At 41.3% G+C, this 27,085-nt stretch overlaps 1 long non-coding RNA gene and 1 pseudogene across 1 annotated transcript in view; one reads left to right on the forward strand and one right to left on the reverse strand.

The window, feature by feature from the left end:
- Positions 1-18,646: 18,646 nt before the first annotated feature.
- On the reverse strand, positions 18,647-20,894 carry LOC101723236 (cyclin-dependent kinase 11B pseudogene; annotated as a pseudogene).
- An 86-nt stretch (positions 20,895-20,980) lies between these two features.
- Positions 20,981-27,085, forward strand: part of LOC147820758 (uncharacterized) — a 135,729-nt gene continuing 129,624 nt past the window's right edge. Inside the window, exons 1-2 of the long non-coding RNA XR_015448256.1 lie at positions 20,981-21,195; positions 23,340-23,434. This is a non-coding gene — a long non-coding RNA (uncharacterized LOC147820758). The remainder of the gene's footprint in view (positions 21,196-23,339; positions 23,435-27,085) is intronic.

The following is a 27,085-nucleotide window of genomic DNA, read 5'->3' on the forward strand; positions in this document are numbered from 1 at the left end:
GCATATGGATGGAAATATTTGTATATAATAGAAAATATTTATATATAATATTTATTATAAATACATGTAATATATTCATTACAAATCTACATGTCTACTTATGCTTATGATACCACACATATTTGTAACAAATATACAAGTGTATTCTTTAAGGAATTAGCTCATGTGCTTGGGGACTGGCAAGGCTGATGTCGTTGGGTGGTCAGAGTCCATGGAGACTCACAGAGGAGCTACAGCTGCAGCGCTGAGACAGACTGGTTTCTGATTTTCTAGGAAACTCAGGCTTGTTTTTCTCTTATGGTCCTTAGATGATTGAATGAGGTTCCATTCACATTATCTAGAGGACATGGGTAACCCCGACAGCTAGTCCCCGTGTCTCAAAAATGCCTCCACCTCGACACCCAGATCGATGGTGACTCAGTCACAGGCACCACTGGCCCCGGGAAGTTGGTGTCACCAGAGTGACTGGCTGAGGCCTGGCGTCACCCTCAGGAGAGGTTTTGTGTAAAGGCAAGAGGGCATCAGATGGTGAGAAGAGCAGACTGGTAAACAGCAACTATTTCCACCAAGTATTTGCATTCTTCTTTCTTTTATCAGCACGTGCTGCAGTGCATCCTGATTACATTCATCATGGGCAGCTGGGACATGCATGCAACATATCCTAATTCTTTTTCCATCTCTCCCTCCATCTCCTGGTCTCCTTCCCTTTTGTTATAAGATCGATCTCTCTGTTTCCTACTATATTGATTTTGCTCTTTAATTTATTTATATTTTGGTTTTTCATATAAAAGAAACCATGCAATCTTTAAGTTTGTGCCTCTGATTTATTCATTTAACATTATGGTCTCAAAGGGCATCCATTTTCCTACAAATGACTTAATTTTATCCTTCTTTATGACAGAGTAGTACTCCACTGTGTGTAAATACCACATTTTCCTTGTCCATTCCTCTGTTGATAGACATATAGGCCACTTCCAAGTTTAACTGTTATGAATTGTGCTGCTCTAAACATGGGGATGGATGGATCACTGTAATGTGCTGTCTTTAACTCTTTCAGGAAGATACTAGAAGGCGGATAGCTGGGTCAAATGGAATTTTCTGCACACATATGATGACATTTCCCTACTTCCTTTGAAGTTAGGTGGGGCTGTGTGGCTCGTTTTGTCTTATCAAATGCGTGTGAAGCAATCAGTACCATTTCTGGCCAGAAGCCTTCAGCTTTACTGGACAGTTTCCCTTGCTTTAGGTTCCCATTCGCCCTAAGGGCCAGTTATGCTTGAAATGCTTCTAAGACTGGGAGCCTTTAACAGGGCATCCACACAAACTTCAAGGCCATCAAATTAAGTGAGAGATCATCTCTGTCATTTCAGGGCATAGACTTGGAGGTTCTTACTGCCGGACAACCAGACTATACTGATTAGCAAGCCTCCCACAGTAACCGACGGCCTCCCTTAGCTTGAGGGTAGACTCTCATGTCCTTGATGTGACTTGCAAACCTGAATGGGATTTGCTCTTCTGGATTAGCCAACCTCAAGTCTTACCTTTTCCTACCCCTTTCTTGGGTTGCTAGTTTCTCTGTCCTTTCTACATCCTTCATAGGTGACGTTTTCTTTTTGCCTCCATTCAAAAGTATACTTGCCAAAGGACCCTACTTAGCAAAACAGACTCCATATTGCTGCTGAAGGACCCACCTGCCTGCCCTTTAGATGAACTCAGAAGGAGGAAGCTTAGAAACCTCCTCCCCTTAGAGAGTCTCTTAGAAACAATAACTAATCAACTATTGTTTTACAAATGTTCTATCAGCAGGACGTTCCGCTTCTGTACCTTTTGCTTGCTTTGCTAGTTCTATCCCATGGGGGGCCTAGAAACTGCTGACCTCAAAGGTGTATAAAACATGTTTGTCTCCCCCGAGTCGGGGCTCGAGTCCGATGCTCAGCTTGGGTCCCGGCTGGTAATAAACTCCTGTGTGGACTTAATATCGGTCTCTGGTTGGTTCTCTCTCACTGGGTCTAACACTTGCTATTTCCTTCACCCAGAGCACGATCTTCCCTTATCTTTCTTTACCTGGCTTGCTTCCACTTATCCTTCAAATCTTTCTTAATAAACGCAGGCTTAAGAGCAAACACAGTACGCATTTCCTCCTCTGAATCAGCAGCTGCACTATTGCCCTCTTGGCTCCCATACAAGCCACCTGTTACTTATCTTGTATAGGACTATTCTCCTCAGCACACAGTAAGTGCTAAAATGCTGGTGAATTGGTGAACAAATGAGTGAATGGATGGATAGGATTCCATCTTTTTGGAACCTACTTCATCTCTTTTCAGTCTGGCTGTTATGGGTTGTGTCTAGATGTTTCCCCAAAGCCTCATGCTTTTTAAAATCAGTACACAACAGAATGTACTTCACAGGTTTTCTTGTATATTGCTAACCAGATAGAAGAATCACCTGCACTGAAAAGAGAAGGAAAGTCACATCTATTATCCAACTCACGGGCCATCAGTTTTGCCAGCTCTGGACGGTGGAACTTTAAACCCACCTGGGAAAGAACCACTGTCTTCAGTGTCTTAGCTAGCACATAGAGAAGGCAGTCTATGTGCTTGGCCTCAATGGATATGGTGCAGCAACATTTCAAACAACCTTATCCAAGCAGTATCGCAAACTGAATGAGAAAAAAAAGAAGTCAAATTCTCAGGATGAGCCCCTGTGTTGAGAGAAGTGACCTGCACATCTCCAAAGACTGACTTAGAGTCTTAGGTCTGCCACCAAGTGGACTGTGCGCTTGGGGGATCCACTTCCCCTCGCAAGGTTCAGTTCCCAGAGATGCACAGTGGAGAAAATATCACTTCACCCATCTGCCTTGCAGGGGCTTCATGGAGATGGAGTGCTTGGAGTCTCGTAGCAGCATGAGAATTTCTGCTAGAATCTCCACCTCCTCTCTGACTTTGGCTCTCCACCTTCCTCCCTCAGGAATGAAGGGCATGAGTTTCAAGTAAATCATAAATCAGATCAACGGATGGATAGATGGGCAATATAGATAGATGCATTTCCCTGAAAGCTTCACTCATTCCAACTTCTATGCCTTTGGCTCTTTGTTTTCATCCTCCCCTTTCCTGGAATGTCCTTATTTAGTAAAAGTGTGTGAATTCTAACATTCTTTAATAATGCATCTCAATGGGACTTCAGGTCTGATGTCTTCATTGATTTCTGTTTACTTTGAATTCCAATGTCACTTTTCTTTTTGCAAAGAAAAAAGTGGCTCAGCAGCAATTACTCCTGTTGGTTTAATCAAGTTTAACACCTTCATGACAAGGACTAAATCTCGTTTATTATGTCTCTCATGGGACCCATCTCATGGCAAGTCCTCCCTCATCGGCAGAGAAGAAGTGAATGAAGCAATGAACTAATAATTTCGGAGGAAAGGAAAACTGCCTCTGAAGAAGGTACTCCTTCCTTGAGGGCCGAACGCTACCCTTGCACGTTACCATCTGGAAATCCTTTCAGGATCTGGAGAAGATGGCTCGTGCTGAACTGCCACATGCATGGGCAATGCTACTGGAAAAATACTGCATGAGTATTTGCCTTTTAAGATGAGAAAGGACATAATTTATTCTTACGGTTCTGTCTAAATTCATTGTGATGACAGGAGAAAAGAAGACTTTTGTTCCAGTATGTGGGCCATTCTTCCTGGGCACTATTTAGATAGATCTGAATCAATGGCCCCGAGTCTGCATGCTTCCTTGCAAAGCTGCTGTTTACAAATGACTTTTCCATCCTTATTTAAAGAAGTGGAATTTATTTTCTCACCCCAATATTTTGAGTTGGTCCTATGACTTTTTTTCTGGCCAATGGATGTTGGCAGATGTGATACTCGAAAACATATAAAAGCTTTTCCTACTTTCTGCCTTTTCTCTTGCTCCTCTGCCTCTTCCACGAAAAGGTGTCAGAACCATCCTGCTGGAGATAAGACAAGTAGGACAATGGCTCGCTGCCCCAGTTACCCGCTCCAAGGCCGCCACAGATCAGCTGCCTGCAATAATAGCTCCATCCCCAGTTCGAGCTGTGCGTAAGTCCCGAAGAGATGAGGAGAACTGCCAGAAGAACCCAGAACGGTGGCACACAAACATGTACACGGCGCACATGCTTATTTTTCAAGTTGTTGACATCAAGCTCTACTTGGTGCTAATGTTTCCTAGAAGTCGTCTTTGAACCTTCTGATGAGCTCAGGATAAAATATTTCCTTGAGAAACTGCTTACAACCCATGCACATGTACCAACGCCACACAAGGAATGTAACCAATATGTACTACACACATTACAATAAAAAAGAAAAAGACATAATCAAAGAACTTTGAGTAAAATTAAAATATTGGACAAAATAAAAGAAAAAAATGAGAGACATGATATGATCTCAGTGTATAAAAATGCCCAGAAACAGACTATATTGGTCAAGGTTCTCCAGAGAACTAGAACCCATAGAATATAGATAGTTACAGATACAGTGGATATATGTATGTAGGCTAGATATAGATAAAGAAGACAGGGGAATTGGAGTACATGAGTATGTAGGCCATAACGCCCCTCACATGCCATCCATATGTTGAAAAACCAGTGGTGTAATTGGATATGAGGTGAAAGGCTTGAGAACAGGGGAACCAATAGCATAACTTCCAGTCCCAGGCCAAGGGCTGTGGAACTGGGGTAGGGGCTGGATGGGATGTGGTCCCATCTATGTCCCCAAGTCTGAAGCCTGAGATGAGAACCAGATGTTTGGAGCAGCAGACGGATATCCTGGCTCAAAGAGACAAAGAATTTATGCTTTCATCACGTTTTTGTTCCATCTAGGTCCTCAATGGATTAAATGACGTAATGCTCACCCACACTGATGAGGGGTTTCTTCTTTCCTTAAGCTGCGGATCTGGATGCTAATCTCTTCTCAAAAAACCCTCACAGAAATATGTAGAAATAATGAGTATCTGTTCTTCCTTCACCAAGTCAGGTTGACACAACATTTTCATTATCCAGACTAAAAGAAATATGTCTAAATATTAATAACTGTGGGGTGATGATTTTTGGTGTGTCACATATAATACACTTTAAATAGTAAAAATAACTGGAGGGGAGGTCCTGAAATAGTCATGGCCACAATGAACAGGCCCGGACTTCTGTGACTTCTAGAATGTTTTGGAAGTCACCAAGTTCTTTCTCCTCAGATCCCCCTCAGCACATCTGCCTACAGGTCACATGACAGTGGCAAATTGTTCCCCTTCTGATCCCATTATAAATTCACGGGTCATGGTTTCTCCTGGGATCCTGGGCTGACGTCTGATAGAGACCTACACAGCACCTGGCAGGAGGCCCGTTCCTAGGATCTAAAACAACACGTGTCTGTGAGATTGTTGGATAAAAGTCACCACCATGCAACATAGCATTTCTCTTCCTGAGGGGATGGAGCCTGCTGCTAGAGCCAGGTGGGTCCCTGAGGCCCCAAACCCAGCTCGAGGAGAGCATGGCCAGTCTCTGAGGCAGGGGCTGCTGGGACCAGGAAGTGCTGGGTCCGCACTGGAGCTCTCAGTGAGAAAGGACTCTGTAAGAGCGTGCCACAGCCAACTGTTTGTGCCAGTGCTGTTGCCTAAAACCTAATAAAAGCTGGTTTCTATTACTTGGCTTTTAAAAATGAGATTGTGACATTTAGTGACCTAAATTCAGGTCTTCTTGCTATCTTTATAGCTGAGAAATTTTCCACGTCTCTGAGAATTAGGTTGGGTCAATACTGATGAAGTTTCCTTGCGTGAGAATAGTAATGTCAGAAATTGAGCTTTTACCATCTGCTGGGCAGTGTTCAAAGAGGCCTGAATCATTTGGTTCACTTGATCGTCCCAAGAGCCGAATGAATTAGCATTTATGACAACGGATACAGAGCTGAGGGACAAGGAGTAACTGTACAGCTACCCCAGTCCAACAGGTGGACACCAGAGACCTTCCATGCTGTTTTATTCCATTTTTGAGGTGTCTCTATTGCAAGGCTTCCGCGGTGGGATTTTATCACGAATCATTGGGAGGAATAAGTTTAGGTTAGATTGCTTAGAACTGTATTGTTTACAGATTTTGACCTATGAATTCCATGGATGCTCATTGTCACATTCTTTATGTTAATGGAAAACTTGAGTAAAAGTCCTTATTTACCTAACAATTAAAATTTGTTAAAATTATGATGTCTGTGTAAAGTAAATTTATGCTGCCATTAAATAAATAATCTTTTGGTGGGCCTGGGATTTAGCTCAGTGGTTTCGCCGCCTGCTGTGCAAGCACAAGGACCCGAGTTCGATCCCCGGTACCAAATAAATAAATAAATAAATAAATAAATAAATAACCTTTTTTCTTTTTTGAATGTGATCTCACAGGGAGAACCACCACACTTGAACTGAAATCTACCCCTTTCTTCAACAATTATGTAATCTCCAAATCACTATGTCAGCTAAGTATTTTCCTTATTATTAGGAATATACATTATCACTTTTGTTATTCCACTTTTTAAAAACTTAACCTTATCTTATATGATTTTTAAATCTTGCTACAACGTTAAATATTTTCCTTCTATTAAAATAAATTCCACTTCAAATGCCCTGTGTTTATTAGTCTCCATTTTATACAATTTCTGATAAGATTGCTATGTATGTCTTAACCATACCCACTGTTTTCTTGCGTACTGCCTCCTCCCAGTTCTCTTTCTTACTGGTCTCTGCGGTTTCCTGCAGAACCTGGAAGAGAGGAGCAAGACCAGCAGGGGGCGCTCCCCTTACCCAATGATAAATGTAAACGTATTGTATACCAAAAATGTGCCAATAAAAGAATTTAAACTAAACAAAACAAAAAAAGAAAGTAGAGGGAGGCATCCTTGTTGCCCGCTGTCCTGACTGTGGGCAGACACCACATTCCTCAGCCTAACGCAAGTCCTATTCCAGACTGAAGAAACAGTAGTCTCCTGTTTGTTGATAGACTATTGCTGGCTAACATTTCTGTAAGAGCTCATGCCATGTAGTCCTCATGTGAGAATTCTATCTTCAATACAAGACCACGGGATTTCAGTTAAAAAAAAGCCGGACTAAAATGCCAGCTATCAGGAAAGAATGATGAAAGGTAGAAAATCATACCTTTAGACCAGCAGTCCCCAACCTTCTTGGCACAAGGGACCAGCTTCCTGGAAAACAATTCTTCCACAGCCCAGGGAGGGAATGGGATGGTTTCAGGATGATTTAAGTATGTTACATTTATTGTTCACTTTGTTGCTTCTATCATTATCATTAATGTATTTCTATACATTGGAACATATAATGAAACAATGCTACCACTTATCCAGTGCTACACTGCCTTGGCACTGCCTCAGTTCATCAGGGTTAGTTTCCTAAGCAGTGTGCAACCTTGATCTCTTGCATATGCAGTTCACAGGAGGGTTTGAGCTTCTAGGAGAATCCAGTGCTGCTGCTGATCTGACAGGAGGGAGAGCTCAGGTGGTAATTCAAGCAATGGAGAATGCTGTAAACACAGAGGAAGCTTTGCTTACCTGCCAGCTGCTCACCTGCTGCTGTGTGGCACAGTCTCTGACAGGCCACAGACTCATACCTGTCCCTGCCCTGGGGGCAGGAGTCCCTTGCCTTAGACTGGCCCTCAGAGCGACTTCCTGGTGCTGAAGTTCCTGGAGGACACACCACAATGTGCCATGGCTCTGTGCCTGTTCCTTCCACACTAGCTCACTTTTAAAATAATAATTTTTATGACAACTTGCTCTCCTATGGGGCCATAAATGGATGCTCTTGGGATGTTGTCCACCTGACAATGTGAGGGTTTCTCAAAGTAGGAGTGAGAGGGTTACTTTTGGCTTGTAGTTCTTCAAGTCTTCAGAACCTGTAGCAGGCTACCCAGGCAGAGTGAGAAAGACCAATCTTAGGACTAGCAAGCAAGCTACCTGATGTTACATTTAAAAACCTGGTGGGACAACTTTTTTTTGCTTAAATTCTTTTATTGGTACATTTTAGGTATACAATACATTTACATTTATCATTGGGTGTTTGTACCTGTGCGTGATGTATCTGGGTTCTTATTTTTTCCCCATTTCCTGTGCACCCTTCAGCCCCTCCACCCTTCCCTATTTACAAAGACTTTGTTTCCATTTTTTTTTCTTTTCTCATAATTTTTCCTTTCCATTCTTTCCTTTCCCCATCTGGGCAACTCTTTGAATTCCAATTCTTAGGAATTCTCCTAGCTCACAGGAGTGTGCTAACAAGACAATTTACTAGCCTCAGAGATAAAAAGAGTCACAGCTAGGTCATTATCAGAGTGTGTTTGTCAGGATGATCCCATGTGATGTGCTCTTCCTAGACAGCTCTGCTGGAGGTTTCTTCATTTGTGTGGTCTTGCTCTCAATAACTTGAGAAGAGCTTTCAAGTCGAAAGCTTCAGAGCATTAGTAAGAGCATAGGTCTGAAGCAATCAATAAGCAATTATTTAGGAACAATTTTATGGCCTACCATCATAAACCAGCCCATTTCTCCCAGTTCTCAAATGGCAGACATCCAGCATCCCACGCACTTTCTCAGTGTTCACACTGCTCAACCTCACAGCCTGGAGATGCTGCAGCTCCTGGAAAGCGCCCTTAGGAGGCTTAGACCCTGCCAGAGTTCCTGGAGGGCAGCATGGGAGAATCTCTGGGACAAGGGATTTCAGATGCACACGGAAGGGAGGAGGAAGGGAAGGAGTCCCTTTGTGACTATAAGATTCATCTCTGAGAATACTGGTGTGCGCATGGACTTGGGCTCAGAGTAGATAGTCATGGTGTTTTCTGGTTGTAGTTTTAGTTACAGGACATAAGAGGCTCCTGAACACCATTAAGAAATGCAGAAATCTTCGAACGTTGAAACTTTTGCTCACCTGCCTTGCAGAAGAATTTTAAGTTCTGGTTTCCCTAAGACTTCTCTTTTATGTAACTGGGGTAAATCAATTGCCCTTTAAAGCTTCCCTTTTATCATCTGTGAAGATTTTTCTTCAGCTTACCCAACTTAACATCAGCACAAGCAATTTGCAACCAGAAAAAGACTTCTGAAATTCAAAATGCTTTTCCTGTCTTGATATTGCCTGGCTCCAAGTCAGCTCCATACATGATAATAAAAGCACTGAAGTTGAGCCTGGAAGCCCTGGATTTTATAATTGGCTCTACCACTAACTTGGGGAGGGTGCATGATAATAGATATAGAATGTTTACTTGTGCCAGATGTAATTTTATTTTATTTTATTTATTGGTACCGGGGATTGAACTCAGGTCCTTGCACCTGCACAGCAGGCGGTGAAACCACTGAGCTAAATCCCCGGCCCTGACAGATGTAATTTTATTTTATTTATTTATTTATTTATTTATTTATTTATTTATTTATTTTTTTTTAGACAGATGTAATTTTAAATGTTTGTGTTTTATGGTGTTCCTGGGGATGGAAACTAGGGAGAGCTGAACTACATCCCCAGCACCCTCCTTTTTATTTGTGTCTCACTAAATTGCCCAGGCTGGCCTTGAAATTTTGATCCTCCTCCTGCCTCAGCCTCCTGAGTAGCTGGGATTGCAGGAGTACTACCATGCCTGGCATCATGTGTGTTATCTTTATTTAGTGCGGGAAACAAGAAAATGCTGTTATTTACCTATTTCACAAGTAAGGAAATGGAGGCAGTGAGAACAAGGAGATTGCTTACAAATGAGCAGTAGAGCCTGTACTCAGACTCCAGACTTAGTGTGGACCTTCTCTGCCACCTGTGTACTGGTTAGGAGCATAACCCGAAAGCAATGTTGTCATCAAATCCCAGCCATGACAGAAAGCAAGGCAGTGTGCAAGGGAAATCGAGAGCAACTTTCGCCTCACCACATTTCCAGCAAATAAGGATCCCTGAGAATATACTCTTCCTTTCATTATTTCTCCATACCCTTCCCTCTACCTTTGGTGACACTAGGTAAATGGTAGAATGGCAGACTGGGATGACCATGAAGTCTGGAGTTGCAAGAATGTGGGATTATTTCCAGCAATGTGAATATAAGCAACATACTAAATGTCTCTAAGCTCCAATTGTCTGTTTTAAAATAGAAATACTAACGTCTGCCTCATCAAGTGTTATAAAAAGTAAACTAGGTAATCTGAGTAAAGTGCCTGGGACAATAGTTGCCATAGAAGATGTGCATATTAAACAAACATAATTATTACTAAAGCAGTAATTTTAAGTCACATGAAGTTTTATAGACTGAAAATGAAAGAGTCTTCATGGGCCCAGAATGAAATGGAAAAAGAAAGCTCATAAAACAGGCAGAATACCACTTCAAAGTCACAAATCTTTTCTATGATGGTTAAAGCTGACTGGAGCCTACTGGGTTGCCTTTGAAGGTAGCAAGCTCCCCGTGATTCAGCTGCTTTGAAGAAGACATCAGTTGGTGAACGTACTACATATAGACTCCCTGAGTACATATGGATTCATTTCAGGAAGGACACTGGTGTGTTCTCCACTGGTGGAGTTCTCCAGTTAGGAAAGGGTTGATGACTTCTCGTCACTTCTCTGGTGGCCCGGAGCAGGATGTTGTGAAACCTGGTCATTGGCAATTTCTTGATCTTGATGTTCCTACAATCTCGGAAATATCTTTATTACTCTTGGTGTTTTTCACAGGGAAGAGAGAGTTAGGTAACTTTAGGGGTAATCAACCTTGTATTACCAGTGTTAGCAAACAGTCCTTTAATGATTGACATAAGTGTGTGCAAAGTGGAGCAGAAATCTGACTAAAGGTTAAGGTACAGATCGCTCAGCTATGTGACACTGAGTGTTGTGATGTTGGGGAGTGGTGTCAACTTTTAAGACACGGGACATAGTGGGAGATTCTTAGTCATTGAGGGTGGTACTCTGAGGAAGGATTGAAGCGACTCATGTCAGAGTTATTTCATAAGAGGAAGCCAGATCTTTGAATTACTATGTGGTTTCCAGTCATGGAATACAATCTTTTCCTTCCACACCTACTCTCAAATTGGCCACTTCTGAGGTCCTCATGAGAACCTAGTGGATACCATCACAATGACTCCTGAGAACTCTTACGCTAAATAAACCTCTTTTCCTTATAAAGTTAGGCACCTCAGGTATTTTGTGATAAGAATGAAAACAACAATGAACACGGATCTTAACCGTCCCCCGTGTATGTGGGGTCAATAGCTTCAGTAATCCAAGAAGAAAAGACCTAGGTTCATGACCGCAAATGTCTCTCTTCTCTAAAGATGAGAATTAAAGGTACTAATGTGTAGAGAATGAGGTATATGGTACTATACTCAAGCTTAAACCAGAGGCTCGGCATGTTTCATATTTCACTCTCTTATAACCTATAGCACAATTTTGCCTATCAGATTGGGAATGTTTTAACTAGAAATGCATAATTGAGTAAAGGATTTAGAATTATAATTTTAAGTTAGTTTATTTTTAAAATCAATTTTATTGATGCATTTAGGTATACAATATAATGACATTCATTATTAGAGATTTGTGCCTGTACATGATGTATCTTGATTCTTATTCTTCCCCCTTCCTCTGCCCTCCCTTCAACTCCTCCACCCCTCCCTATTTACAAAGACTTTGTTTCCATTTTATTCTTTTCTCATATGTATTCCTTTCCCTTCTTTCCTTCCCCTACCCTTCCCACTTCCCCGTTCACTTTGGACCTTTTCTTACAATTTCACATTATTAATTTTTCATTTTAGTCCTTATTTACACTTTCAGTTTCTCACACTAGAGAAACTATTCAGTATTTACATATGTGTGTCCTATTTATTTCACTTAAGAGTATCACTTCAATGTGAATCCGTTTAGCTATCAGTGCCTCTTGTTTCTCATTCTTTGTGGCTCAGTAGTACTCCATTTTATAAAAAAAAACCCCACATCTTCTTTATCCAGTCTCCAGTTGATGGGCAATTGGGCTGCTTCCAAGCTTTAGCTATTACAAACTGTGCTGCTATGAATATGGGTGCACATATATCACTGTGGTATGATTCTTTTAATTCTTTGGGGAAGATACTCAGCAGGCGAATAGCTGGGTCAAATGGGACTTCCAGTCCTAGTTCTTTGAGGTATCTCCATGCTGCTTTCCACAGTGGTTGCACCAGTCTGCACTCCCACCAACAATGGAGAAGGGTTCCTTTCTCCCCACACCCCTGCCAGCATTTGTTATTGGTTGATTTCATGATAGCAGTTATTCTTTCTGGGGTGAGGTGGAATCTCAGTGTTGTTTTCATTTGCATTTCTCAAATGACTAGTGATGTTGAACATTTTTCATATGTTTATTTGCTATGTCTACTTCTTTGAGAAAAGTCTGTTCATTTCAGAAGCCCATATTTGCATTGGATCTTTAAATTTGGGAGGTCTGATTTTTTTTAAGTTCTGTAGGGAACAGGGAAAAGGGACTTTACTAGGACCTCTGCAGTGAGTCCTAGTCTCACTAGGCAGCACAAGGTGAATTAACTTATTACACAGGAAAGGTAGAAAAATGAGACTTGGGAGAAGAAGCTGAGCTTTGGGCCTGATCAGTGCTGCTCTGGGCAGCAAAGATGAAAGCCCCAGAGCTTACTGCACCTTTTATTCAGTACATCGGGAGAAACAAATGTAACAGAAGACTAGAGAGCAATGGAATTCCTAGATCAATGAGGAACTACGCAGATGAAGATTTTGTTTTTCCCGGGATGTCTTCAGCTGCTGTAATCTGGTCCTGGGGCATCACAGTATCAATGGGTCATTGAGGTCTCAATTGTGACTGGAGGCCAAAAAGGAATTATGTCTCAGAATTCCATAGCTGGCCTGTAGGCAGGAGAACTAGGCTAACCAAATGATTTCCCCCCAAAATTATGTAGCATTGCTCCCAACAAAGTTCTTTATATATTCTAGATAGTAGAACTTTGTCTGAGAAACAGCAGGTGAAAATTTTTTCCCATATTGTGGGTTGTCTCTTCACACTGTTGGAGGTTTCTCTTGCTATGCAGAAGCTTTTTAGTAAGAAGAGATCCCACTTGTTGATTGTGCTAGTTCATGGGCCACTGAGGTTTTGTTCATGAAATCTTTTCCTACACCAATGGCTTCAAGAGTTCTACCTAACCTCTGTACCAGCTGGTTCAGCATTTGTGTTTTAATATTTAGATCTTTAATCCATTTTGATTTTAGTTTAGTGCATGGTGAGAGATATAGGTCTAGTTTTAATCTTTGGCAAGTTGAAACCCAATTTTTCCAGCACCATTTATTAAAGAGGCTATCTTCCTCCAGTGAGGGTGTTTGGCTCCTTTATCAAAGATGAGGTGGCTGAGTGTGTCTGGAGTTGTTTCTGCAACTTCTAATCTGTTCCATGGGTCCTCAGGTCTGTTTCTTTGCCAGTACCATGCTGTTTTTATCAAAGAAGCTTTGTGATATAGTTTCAAGTTGGGGATCGTGATACCTCCTACCTTGTCTTTGTTGCCTAGAATTGCTTTTGCTATTCTGGGTCTCTTCTTGTTCCAAATGAATTTTTGGATTGTTTTCTCAAGGTTCATGAAGTATTCTGCTGGGTTTTCAATTGGGATTGCATTGAATCTATATAGCAGTTTTGGAAGTATGGCCATTTTCACTATATTGGTTCTTCCTACCTAGGAGCAAGGGATGTCTTTCAATTTTGTGATATAATCTTCAGTCTCTTTTTTCAGAGTGCTATAGTTTTTAGAGGTCTTTGATTTCTTTTGTTAGGTTGATTCCTAGGTATTTCTTTTTTTTGGATGCTATTGTGCAGGTAGTTGTTTCTCCAGTTCCTTTTTCAGTGAGTCTGTTGTTTGTGTACAGGAAATCCATTGATTTTTGTGTGTTGACCTTGTATCCAGCTACTTTACTGAACGTGGTTATTAAGTCTAGAAGACTTCTGGTGGAGTTCTTGGGGTCTTCTATATAGAGTATCTTGTCATCTGGAAATAATGACAATTTGGCTTTCTTCATTTCCTGTATTTACTGCTTTTATTTCTTTCTCTTGTCTAATTGCTGTGGCTAATGTTTCCAAAACTGTATTGAATAGGAGTGGTGATAGTGAACATCCTTGTCTTGTTCCGGATTTTAGTGTGAAGGATTTCAGTTTTTGACCATTTAGTATGATATTGGCTCTTGGTTTTTCATAGATAGCTTTTATCAAGTTGAGGTAGAGACTGTCTATTCCAATTTTTCATAGGGTTTTTATCATGAATGTGTGTTGGATTTTGTTGAACACTTTTTCTGGATCTATTGAGATGATCGTATGGTTTTCATCCTTGGGTCTATTGATATAGTGTATTACATTTATTGATTTGCATATGTTGAACCATCCTGGATGAATCCCACTTGATCAGGGTGTTTGATCTTCTTGATGATCTTCTGCATTCTACTTGTGAGTATCTTATCAAGGATTTTTGCATCTATATTCATTAGTGACATTGGCCTATAGTTCTCTTTTTCTGCTTTGGGAATCAAGGTGATGCTTGCTTCCAGGAATGAATTTGAGAGTATTGCTTCCCTTTCAATTTCATTAAAGAGTGTAAACAGTAGTGGCAATAGTTCTTCTCTAAATGTCTTGTAGAATTCAGCAGTGAAGCCATTAGGACCTGGGCTTTTCTTTGTTGGTAAGTTTTAACTACGTTTCCAATTTTGTTGATTGATATTGGGTTGTTTAGAATTTTTAGGTGTTCTTTGTTTAACTTTGGTAATTCATACGTATCTAGGAACCTGTCCATTTCTTCTCTGTTTTCCATCTTATTAGCATATAGGTTCACGAAGTAGGTATTGATGATTCTCTGGATTTCTGTTGGGTCTGTTATAATTTCACCCTTTTCATTCCTAATTGCATTTGGGGTCTTTTCTTTCTCTTTTTTTTCCCCATTTAGTTTATATTTTAGGTATACAATACAGTTACATTGATCATTGGGATCTTGTACCTTTACATGATGCATCTTGGTTCTTATTCTTTCCCCATTCCCCTACCCTCCCTTCACCGCCTCCACCCTTCCCTATTTACACTGTTTCCATGTTTTTCCTTTTCTCATATTTTTTCCCTTCTTTCCTTTCTCCTTCCCCTCCCACTTGCCCTATTCCTTTAGACATTTTCTTCCTATTTCACAATGTCAATTATACATTCTGATTCTTATTTACACTTTAGTTTTTCACACCAGAGAAACTATTCGGTATTAACATATGTGTGTACTATTTATTTCACTTAAGAATATGGCCTCAATGTGCATCTTATGTCCCTTTTCTGATAAGGTTGGCTAAGGGTTTGCCAATTTTGTTTATTCTTTCTAAGAACCAACTCTTGGCTTCATTGACTTTTTTGTATCATTCTCTTAGCCTCCATTGCATTGATTTCTGCTCTGATCTTTATAATTTCCTCCCTTGTTTGAGCTTTGGGTTTGTCCTGCTCTTCTTTTTGTAGAGGTTTGAGGTTCATCATCAGGTTGTTTATTTGAACTCACTCTGTTTTCCTAATATGAGTATTCACTGTTATGAATTTCCCTCATAAGACTTTCATTGTGTCCCATAGATTCTGATATGTTATATTGTCATTTAATTGTAGAAACTGTCTGATTTCTTCTTTACACTTGATCTTAGCCAAAAGGCTGAGAAGCAATTGATTTCTTCTTTAATTTCTTCTGTGACTCATTGGTTATTCAGAAGTGTGTTCAATTTCCATGTGTTTATGAAATTCTTGCAGTTTATTTTGCTATTGATCTCCAATGTCATCACACTATGGTCTGATAATATACAGGGGATAACTTTAATTCCTTTGCACTTGCTTAAACATGTTCTATGAGCAAGTGTGTGGTCTATTTTGGAGGACGACCCGTGTACAGCCAAAAAGAATGTGTATTCTGATTTTGCATGGTGGAACACTCTGTAAACATCTGCTAAGTTCATTTGTTTGAGAGTTTGAGTTCTAGTATTTTGTTGCTTGTTTTTTGTCTAGTTGATCTATCTATTTGTGATAATGGGGTATTGAGTTCCCTCACTACTATTGTATTAGTGCTTATTTGATTTTTCATGTCTGTTAGTATTTGTTTTATATAGTTGGGCATACTAGTGTTCAGTGCATATATATTTATGATTGTCATCTCTTCCTCTTTGATTGTTCCCTTTACAAGGACATAGTGTCCTTCTTTGTCTCTCTTCATCAGTGCTGGTTTGAAAACCACTTGATCTGCAAAGAGAATAGCTACTCCTGCTTTTTTTCAGGTTCCTGTCAAATGGAGTAGTTTTCCACACTTTAACTTTCAGTCTATGAGTTTCTTTTGGGATTGTGTTTCTTATATGCGGCATATTATTGGATCTTGCTTCTTGATCCATTCTGGCACTCTATTTCTTTTGATTGGTGAATTGAGGTCATTAACATTGATGGTTATAACTGATATATATTGACTTATCATTGTCATGACTTTTTCTTTTTGTTGGATTCTTCCCCTTTGTGTTTAATTTCCGGTCATGCCTGATGGATTCATTCTGCTGGGCTTCCTGGGGTTTTGATCCTCATTGTCTTTTCCTAGTATATTGTTTAAAAGATTTTGGAGTGCTGGTTTGGTATTCATGAAATTCCTCAGGTGCTCTTTGTCATGAAAGTATCTTTTTTCTCCATCAATTGTGAAAGAGAATTTTGCAGAGAAGATCAATATGAGTTGGAGGTTTTCCTTTAGGGCTTAAAATACATCACTCCAGTCTCTTCTTTCCTTGATGGTTTGTGTTGAGAAGTCTGCTGTGATTCTGATGGGCTTTCCTTTGTATGTGATTTGTTTCTTTTCTCTAATTGGTTGTAGAATTCTGTTCTTCTGTTGGGTTTCTGGAATCTTAACTATTATATGCTTATGTGTAGATTTTTTTGATCAAGGCTAGTTGGAGTCCTATATGCCTCATTTATCTGTATGTCAAGTTCTTTTCCCCTGCTTGGGAACTTTTCAGCCATCACTTCTGTGAACAGTTTTTTTTTTTTATGTCACCTTCACACTCTCCTGTTTCTTCATTGATTTCTCATGATCCTTACTATTTTAAAGAACTTTTTCTTTTCCTGGTCACTAATTGCAATCCCATCTTCGATATCTGAAATTCTGTCCTCACATTGGCTCATTTTCCTGTGTAAACTTTCAGTGGGGTTTTTAATCTCCTGGAAATCTGTTTGCATCTTTTTTATGGATTCCATTTGTTTCTTGTGTTGGGATTCCATCACGTTCCTCAGCTCCTCTATTTTTTATCTGTGTCTGCTCTAGATTTATTAATCATCTCTTGCACTATAGGCACAATCTCTGTCATATTTGAGAAATTATTTCTGTTTTCATTTTTCCCAGATCCTCTTTTGTTGCCAGTTCAGGGAGTTCAGGTGGTTGAGTATCAGATTGTTCCATCTCGTTTCCCTTTGGGCTTGCCTTAGGTGATCTGGAAGTCTGGTTTTGAGACTTGTTTATGTGTTATCTCATTTCAACAGACACAGCCTGCTGCACCATTGTTGAGGTAACTTTTTGCTCTCCCAGGGGTCTTCAATTCTCAGCAAGCCATGGAGCAGCCTTTTCTCCACTTCTCACCACTGCACCAATTCCTGGGTTCAGAGTGATGGCCTTTTGGATCCCTGTGATGTCCTGTTGTCTGGGTGGGGTTCTGGCTGGAGCCTGTGCATACTTGGGATGGTATCTACATGTGCCTCTGGCTAGTGCCTGCCCTCCTATTCAGCTGTTGTCTGGAAAGGCCTTTGGCTGGGGTGTGCCTGCACTTAGCAATGGTATTGGGGTGGGCCTCTGGCTGTTCCTTGTGTGCCTGTGCAGCTCTTTCCCTGGCTGGTCTTTGGTGCAGTCTTATGGGCCCAAGGGGCTGGGTCTGGGTCTGAGCCCTGTTTGGAAGTGCCTGCAGCCACACTGCTCTGGTCCACACTGGCTTCTCACTCTAAGTCAGATTATTACTAGATTTTTATAAAAGTTTAGAAAGCCTACTGTAATTTAGGATCACTTAATTCATTGTATAAATTCAATTGAAGGTTTTAAAAATTATTTGCTATTTGAGATGATTCTTTTTGTTACCAGAAAATTTAAGTTTTTAAAAGAAAAAATATATAAATATAGTTTGGGACATTTAAAAGTATTTAAGAAACTAAGTTTATAAATCGGTTTATCCATAGTTTGTAAGTTCCTAACAAAGAATTTTTAAAAAGATTAGACCTATCATTGACTCGGAAATAGCAAAAAAAAAAAAAAAAAGTCCCATCAGAATTACTTTAAAAAAATTGAGTGGGGGGAAAAACCCTGCAATTGATTAATCTAATAGAAGATCAATACCCAGAATGTATGAAAAACCTAAAACATTTAACACCAAAGTGAAGAGTAACCCAATAAATGGGCAAATGAGCAGCATAAACACTTCTGAAAAGTAGTATCAATGGCCAGTACATATATGAAAAAATCCTTAACATCTTTGGCCATGAAGGAAATGTAAATCAAAACTACACTGAAATTCCATCTCATCCTAGTCAGAATAGCTATTACAACAAAAACAAAAAATAAATGCTATTGATATACTATTGATATAGACAATAAGGAGCATTTACACATACTTTATTGTAATGTAAATTAGCACGGCCACTATAGAAAATTGTTCCTAAAATATAACAACTTCATAAGGTCAAAGCCCTGGTCTGAAAGCAAAGCCCCAAAGCACTTGCAGAGGCTGTTATGGGGTACTTGTTGAACGTTATTTTCTTCACTGCAGGTATGTCAGTGTCCCAGGACCTTAAAGGTTACATTGATCTGATCGATATCTGACTTCCCAGGAAACAGGGTCTTGTCAGCAGCTCCCCAAAGATGCAGCCCACTGACCACATGTCAATAGCTGTGGAGTATTCCTCGGCACCAAGAAGCAGTTCTGGCGCATGGTACCATGGGATCACCACAATAGGGGTGTAAGCCTTCAGGGGTGAGCTGTATTCCCATGCCAGCCCAAAGTCACCTACCTTGAGGATGCCAGTGTGGCCTGGCAGCAAGTTGGACGTCTTGAGGTCCTGGTTCAGGATCCAGTTGTCATGCAGGTGTTTCACCCCATGAAGCAGCTGGATCATCAGGGCCCTCACTTCCCCTGGCAAGAAGGGCTGCTTCATTGACTTCATTAGCCTCTTGAGATTGTGCTCCATGTAGTTCATCACAATGTAAATCTTATCCACATTGCTACCCACAACGACCTCCCTGACAGTGATGACACTGGGGTGCTGGGCCTTCAGGATACTGTTGATCTCTCTTAAGAGGTGTGATCGGGAAGCCCTCCTCCTTCTCCATTTTCAACCACTTCAGAGCCACAATTTCATCTGCCTTCTTCTCCTTTGCGCTGTAGACTACCCCGTAGGCACCTTCCTCCATCCTGTTCAGACACTGGCACTCCTCCTTGCTCTGGCAGCCCTGCAGGGCTGGCAAGTACTTGGGACCACCTGCTTGAGCTCATTAGGTGACATGGCCAGGAAGTCAGGCATGTAGCTCTCTTTAGTCAGGGCACTGCTCTGCATGGTTCCTTTACCCACTTCTTCACTGTTCCTGAAGTTGTGGTCAAATTGTGACTCTGGAAAACCAGGATGTGTTTTTCATTTTCTTGTTCTTCATCTTTACTCATTTCTTCATTTCTCATTTTTTCCTACAGACTCTTCTAAGGCTTCAGAGTTGCTCCTCATCTCCTCTTCCCCCTCCTCTGACTCCTCACTGGTGCTTCCTCCCTCCTCTTCCTCTGAACCTGAGCCCAACTCTGCTGAGCTGGTTTTCCTCTTGTCTCTGATGTCCTGCAGGTTAGACAGCAGGTCACATTTTCCAAGGTTTTTTTCATTAACTGGCCTCCGCCCATCACCTACCTCAAAGTGCTCCTCTGACAGCTGCACAGGGCTGTGGCTCCAGTGGCTGGCCTTGTCCTTGGCCCCATAGTCTTCCCTCAGGGTGTGGTGATCCATAGAGACTTTCCTGTGGGCCTCATGTTCCTTACACGCTCTTCTGCCTTCTCCTGTTGCCTCATCTTGTGCTCCTGCTCTTGCCTTTTTTGTAACTGCTCCCAGCGGTTCAGCTCTCTCCTGGAATGCTTCTTTGCCAACTCTTGCTGCCTCTGTCTTTCCCACACCTGGTGTGCTTTGTCCTGTTCTCTGTGGTGTGTCTGATATTTGTGTTCTTTCCTTCTGGCATACTTCCCTCCTGCTGAATGGACACAATGCCTACATTTTTCCTTTCTCTTTTCAGCTTTTCTGTGATGGGCTTTTTCTTTCAGAGACATTTGTTGGGGTGGTTTGATAACCAGAGAATCATCTTCCTCTCCACTGTCTTCCTTGGAGTCCACTCTTTTGATTGTGATCTCCATATGGTGATCTCTCAGCTCCCCCTCCTCAAAGGAATCCCATTTGTAATCCCAGTCATCAGAGTGACATTTGGAACTAGAAAAGAACTTAACTGAAGAAGGGCTGCCATTTTTTAAGCGTCTTGTCTCTGCTTTCTCCTCTTGTTCCTTCCTTTGTTTCTTTTTCTGGAGAATTTTGTTTAAATTTTTTACTTTCCAAGAGTCCCTTTCATCCGCATTTGAGTTAAAACACCGTAGCGGGGCTCCTAGTTTCTTGGGTTCAATCACGCAAACGTGAAGCTCAGCACTGCAAGGTTTGGTTACCACAGCGTCTGGGCCTGCCACCTCCTCAACTCGAAGATCTGAGCAGGGCTGGACTGTACGCAACGCCAGCTCCAGCCCTGACGTCAACTTGGACCACAGCGATAGGGGCCCAGCCCCCGGGTCACCCCTCAATCCTGCGCAGCTGCCATAGCTGCCAGTCCCTGAGCCTGAGAAGAAACAGTGCCAGAAGCGTCTCTGGAGCGTCGGTCACTTCCTGCTGAGACTCAGACTGATGACGCACAAGCGCGCCGTGAGGCAGACTCTCCAGTCCAGGACTCAAGGCAGCAATTTCCGGCGCACATCAAGTGTTGTCACTTCCGGGAGCGAGGCGGACTGGTGACGCTAAGGAGGGTGGCCTCCAGGTCGGGTCTGGCGGCGAAGTCCTGTCGGGCTCCGGGCGCCTGCCCAGAAGAATGCTTTTCCCCGGGTCTGATGTCCAGACTGGACTCACAGAGGTCGTCGAACGCTGGGGCACTGGGCTACCCTCCCACCCATGGCGCGGCCCACGGTATGAAATAAGTTTATCATACACGTATTTATTAAGCACCTACTCTGTGCCAGGCACGGTTTTAATGTTGAGAATCTGTTAGTGAACATCAGAGAGGGGATCCTTGCTTTTGTTTTTGTAATATTGTGGGCCTATTCAAACCTCAAGTAAGTTAAGTAAGTTACTTAACTTCAGATAATCATACGGGGAGCGAAGCAATCAAAAAGGGCTCGTGTGGTGGGGAATGATTGGGAAGTGCCTTAGGTGGGCACGGTGAGGGAACACTTTACCTGTCCTGAGTAAATATTTTGGACTAATTCCAAGGGCTTGAGTTTGGGATGGTAGAGTAGGAAGAGTGCTAAATAAAAATGATGGGACAACATTTTTGTGTACTGAAATCTGCCCTGGGTCCCAACAGACCAGACTAAAAACCAGAGTGAAATCACTCGTACTAAAGTTTCAGGTCAGCAAACCAAGATGAATTGTTATGTGACCTGAGCAACCAAGAGAGAAAAAGGGATAACCACCAATTTCCAAACAGTCCAGTTTAAAAGTCACGATAATGAACTTCCCTCTGCTTATTCCCTACAAAGAAGTAAGGGAATATTAACTAATAAGTGAGTGTTCTCTCTTGTTCTGCCTCGGTGTGCCCTTCTTACAAAGAAAGGAGCTCTGAAATGATCGATATGCTTTCTGTTCTTTATTTTTACATCCATCAGCCCTTCTCTATAAAACTAACATAGTCTATCCTATTTGAACACTTTTTAAACTGATAGAATGAGATGATACCGAATTCTTGAATCACAAAATAGCCAGTTAGCATCTCAATGTAAGGGCCAGAGATTTAGCTTAGTGGCACTGCGCCTTCCTCAATTTATTGTCATTTCTTTTTTGACAAGAGAAAGGTCAGGGATTTTGGAGGAAATAAATAAGAGGAGATATGAATTCTTAAATATACATGAATGCCCTTCCAGGGTTGAGAAGAAATTCAGAAATACCTCAAAGTGAGGTGGGAAACACTGGAATCTTTTAAGCAGGAACAGGACATGGTCTAATTTCAAGTTGAAAAATTACTCAGGCTCCATTGTAGGAAATAGATTGTGGGGAGGCCAGAGAACAAGCAGAAGGAGGATGTGAGGGATATAGTTGCTGAAATGGTAGCCTACAAAAATGTATGTTCACCCAGCATTTGTGCATTTGATCTTGTTTAGAAAAAGACTCTTTGCCCATAAAAGGATACTAAAATTGAAGATCTCAGTATGAAACCATCAGAAATATCTTAAGGGTTTTAGTGCCAATGACAAGTGTCCTTAAGACAGTTGAAAGTATGGAAGACACAGAAAAGAAGGCCACACAAAAGTGGGGTTGGAGACTAAAATGATGGCTGGAAAAGGCCAAAAAGAATTCTCTTTAAGGCTTCAGAAGGAACATGGCTCTGTTCACACTCTGATTTTGCACTTCTAGAATTCAGAATTAATTTCTGTTAAGCCCCAAGTTTGTGGTAAAATTTTTGCGTTGGCCCTTGAAAACTAACATAGGCAAGTACAACAGTGAAAGGTGTGGACAGTGTAGAGTGCAGAGCGGCTTCTATTAAACTTACGTTGAAGGGGTTTACCATTGTTGGGTGGTAAATTCTTTGTACCCATCAGGAAGGGAACCAATTTCTTTGCAGTGTCAAGTGTTGTATAGTTGTTGTGACTTGTTTAAATGTCCCCCAAAGCCCCAGGCAGTCATAGGTGGGGTTTTTTTCGGAGGTGGCTGGATCTAGAATGTGTGCTGCTGGGATTAAGGGAGTGTGATTACTAAATCAGTGCACTGATTGGTTTAGCACCTACCCTGAGCCCAGTAGCCTAGAATATAAAAGGGGTAGAAAGAAGCTGCTAAGGTTGCTTGGACTTGCTGCTTGTTGCCTTATACCTGCCCTGCTTTGCCGTGGACTGGTTCTCCTCTGTGATGCCCCTCTGCCATCCCACCTGCAGTGGAGCCAGCCAACTGTGGACTGAAACCTTTATGAACTGTGAGCCAAGTAAACCTTTCCTCCTTTAGCTTTGAGTGTTGAGTATTTTGTCTCAATGAGAAAAGTAATTAAGACAACAGAGAATGCATTGTGTGTGCTTGACTCCACCTAAATTCATGTCTACAAGATTTTCTATCACTTTATGCAGGTTGAACTGTGAGCTTAGATGAAGAAAGTGAGCAACCATGTGAGTTATCATTGTTCATTTAATCTTTAGGAAGAGCTGCCCAACAGAAATGGAAGGTATGTGTACATAGAATCATCACACATTGTGCTCAATCATGATACAGACTTTATATGATAATGGCTATATCTTTCCTACACTTTCAGATTTATTTATTTATACATACATGTTTGTAGTACACAACGGTTATATTCATTGTGGGGACTAGGTATATGTATATGTATATAACGTGTCTTGGTTCTTTTTATTCTCCTTCCCCTCCCATACCCCTCCCTCCATCTCAAGACCCCTTCCCCTTTACCAAAGGGCTATGGTTAGCATGTTGAAAGATGCGGTACATTTTCAGGTGATCCTCTGGTGAAGTGACATATCTTTCACCAACAAGTGGAAACCACTGTATTAAAGTCAGAAACAGTTATTTAAAAAGGAATAAATAAAGCCAAATAGAGTGCATATACAAGAAAGCCTATGCTTCTCTCCATTGGAGTAAAAGAAAGTACATCAAAGGCTGGGGTTGTCAGAAACGAAGGGATTCATTTCACCCAAACATTGTGTCATCTTTCAGAATGTTTGTGCCAAAGTAGCGGAATACATGTGTTCATGATTTACCTGGTATAAATCTATGGTCCAATAATTACTACCTCTCAGACTTTCTGTGTGCCAGACATGGAACTACCCGCTCAATGTACAGTCCTTGGTCCTGACAACCTCCCCCAGATTGGGAGCTCACATTACCTCTATTTTACACAAGGAAACTAAAACACATACAGGTTGAGCCATGTGGCCAAGATCACGTGTCAGAGAGGAGGCAGGCATCAGAACAATATGCCATTGTGTGCAGCTGATTCTGGTGGTAGAATCAGAGTGCAATTTCTGGACAAATAGAAATATATATTTATGACCATTGTGCATACATGTAATGGTTTGTATGTAGCTTCCATTGTTATGTTGTGAATGTCATGAAGTTAGAACTATCTCTGTGCTTCAGTTTGTAGTGTTGGCTTTACCTTCAATTAGTGTAAGAATTAATGGGACATTTGGTATAGTATCTGATGATTAACAAATGCTCAAGTAATGTTATGTGTTAGTTTTACTATATTTATATGATTAATTGCATCTTTCTGAGCTGTAAAATCATGTCAGGTTTTAGGAACTTGTATCTAAAATCTGCTCAGTTCATCAAATATGTCTCTAAGAAACTGGTTCTCTTACAAAATTTCTTAAAAGGTTTCTTTTGCTAAGACTTATAAGAAATTTTTATTAAATTTATGCTTGATAAGATCTGGCTTGTAGCTTGTAGTTAGGCAGTGGTACCCTGGTTATAAAGAATTTGAGAGCATAGATATTAATTTTTATTAATTGAGGATATAATATTTTTATAATATGGTGTAAAGTAGTAATACAAGGAATGAAGGATATGTTTAGGTCATAATCGGAGTAAGATCCCCACTGTGCAGTTTGGATGGGAAGGATTCCAAGTACATTTTCTTCTGGTGCTTTAGAGATTTCCTTTCTGTGTCTTTCAGTTTCAAGGCATTCTTCTTGTTCCAGGGGTGAAGTAGTGACCTAGATATGGGAGAGACATCTGTGCACTGAGCATTATTAGGTTGTCTGAGCCGTAATTAGAGGTACCAGTAGATGATGGTGCTTTCAAGGGTGTGTGGGTGTCACATCACAGGGAATTAGCAAAAAGAGAAACTCACTAAGCCCCTCCACAGAAGCTATGTACACCCTTCGTGGACCAGCTCAAAGCCCCCAGAGCATTGTTCTAGATTCCCCATAGCTTCTCATGAACATCAGGGGTGGCCCTACATGAGTGTGGTTGGAGAGAGTCTCAGGATTGTATTGTTTATTACCATGTAACACTGAGTCAGCATGGTTCTGGATGTGGAAGATGTTCCTGAGGATTGTTGTCAAAATCACAAAAAAGGAGAATGGGAGGGGAAGATTGCATGCTGCTGATTTTCCTGAAGAAACTGCTGTTCAGTAGTTTTTCTTCAAGTAAGCTTTGGCTGCTGTCTTCCTTCGGGAGAACTTCAGTCCTCATCTTCCTCTTGGATGTCCTTTCCTGGCTTCCATGCTGATCTTTCAACCTTCCAGTACAGATCCTTCACCCTGCTGGCCCAGGCTTTCTAGCTTCCACCACTGGCTCCTGGGCTTTTCCAGTGCAGATCCTTGATACAGACTTGCATGGGTCATTACCCCTTGACTGGATCATGTGGGTCTCCAGCATGCAGACAGATGTTTTTGTACTCTTCTACATCTGGCTCTAATAATATTGACTGATACATCCAATAAACCAGTTCTAAAGGCTTCTAAACCACATTGTCAGATACAGTCACAGCAATGATCCCACTTCTCTGGTACCAGTTTTCTGTACAGAATTTCTCATTTAATGACCAAGTGATGTTCCCATGACTAGATCATTAAATGTATTGGTCGCTAAATGAGGAATTGTATATGGTGTTATATTACAGTATTCAGAACAAAGAAATAGTCAAATGAAACTCCAACTTGATTACTTTGCTTATATTTGCATAACTTACATGCAGTACTGTAATGCATAACAACATAAAACTAAAGTACTGCACTGTACAGTACAGTCAGGAAAAATTATGGTACTGTATAAACAAGGTGTACTGTAGAAAAAGACATTGTGGTTCTATAAACAAGATGTATAGAACTGTACAGAAAAAGATGGGTTGTAAGTTTGAACAGTTGATAAACAGTAGGTCATTAAATGAAGAATGTCTGTATTGGTTAACTTTTCCATTGCTGGGACAAAATACTTGACAAGCACAACTTAGAAGAGAGGGCAGTGTATGAGGACGTATGAGTGAAGCCAAAGTCCAGTGGAGACCCCAAGAATTTGGAGATGCCCAAAACATGGAAAGTCTGCTGAGGAAACCTATAGGCAGTGAGATGAACTAGCCTAAGAGAGAGACCATGTGGGCTTCTCTTGCCAAGGTCAAACTGGGAGAACTTTTCAAGCCCTCTACAGCTCAGATCTTGCCACAGTCTGTCTTGGATGCTGGACATAAAGCTAGGATATATGGTGTGTACTCTGCTGGACTCTAGTCCTATCCAAGTCCTTTCTATTCCCATATCCTCCCTTTTTGGAATGGGAATGTGCACCCTTGCCGTTGTATCTTGGGGTTATATAACTTGCCCTCTGAAGTTTACAGTGGTTCATTGTGGGGGGCCTTGCCCCCCCCCCCCCGCTAGAACTCTTGAGTGCCTTTTACGGCATGTCTGGGCCTGCTGCAAGTCTACCCGGCAACAAGGAAGTAGCCCCAGTACCCTCCCCTTGCTCCTTCCGTCTAGCCCTACGGTATATATGCTGTAGCAGCTTCCGCAATAAACGAGACTTGATCAGAAACCTGTCTTGTCTCCATCTCTCGTGTCTCTTGTCCCTTGTCATTCTCACTCCCCCTCTAGGGTCTCCGTTGACTTACCCGTGGGCCGGGACAGTTCATGGCTAAGAGTTGCCTTGAGTCTCAGAGGAGACATTGGACGTGGACTTTTGAGCAATGGTGTAATTGTTAAGGCTTTATGGATGGAATTAGTACATTTTCAGTAGTATGCAGGATAGTTACATCATGGTAGATAGAAGTATGACCTTGTTATTGTCTCCATTTGGAAACTAAGTATGATTTAAAGAGATGTATTTAGGTGTTAAATTAACAAAGAGTGGACATATGATGGTTAAT

The sequence above is a fragment of the Heterocephalus glaber genome, unplaced genomic scaffold (assembly GCF_053883595.1).
Source record: "Heterocephalus glaber isolate CG9 unplaced genomic scaffold, H.glaber_assembly_v1.0 deba00001805, whole genome shotgun sequence".
Lineage (NCBI taxonomy): Eukaryota > Metazoa > Chordata > Mammalia > Rodentia > Bathyergidae > Heterocephalus > Heterocephalus glaber.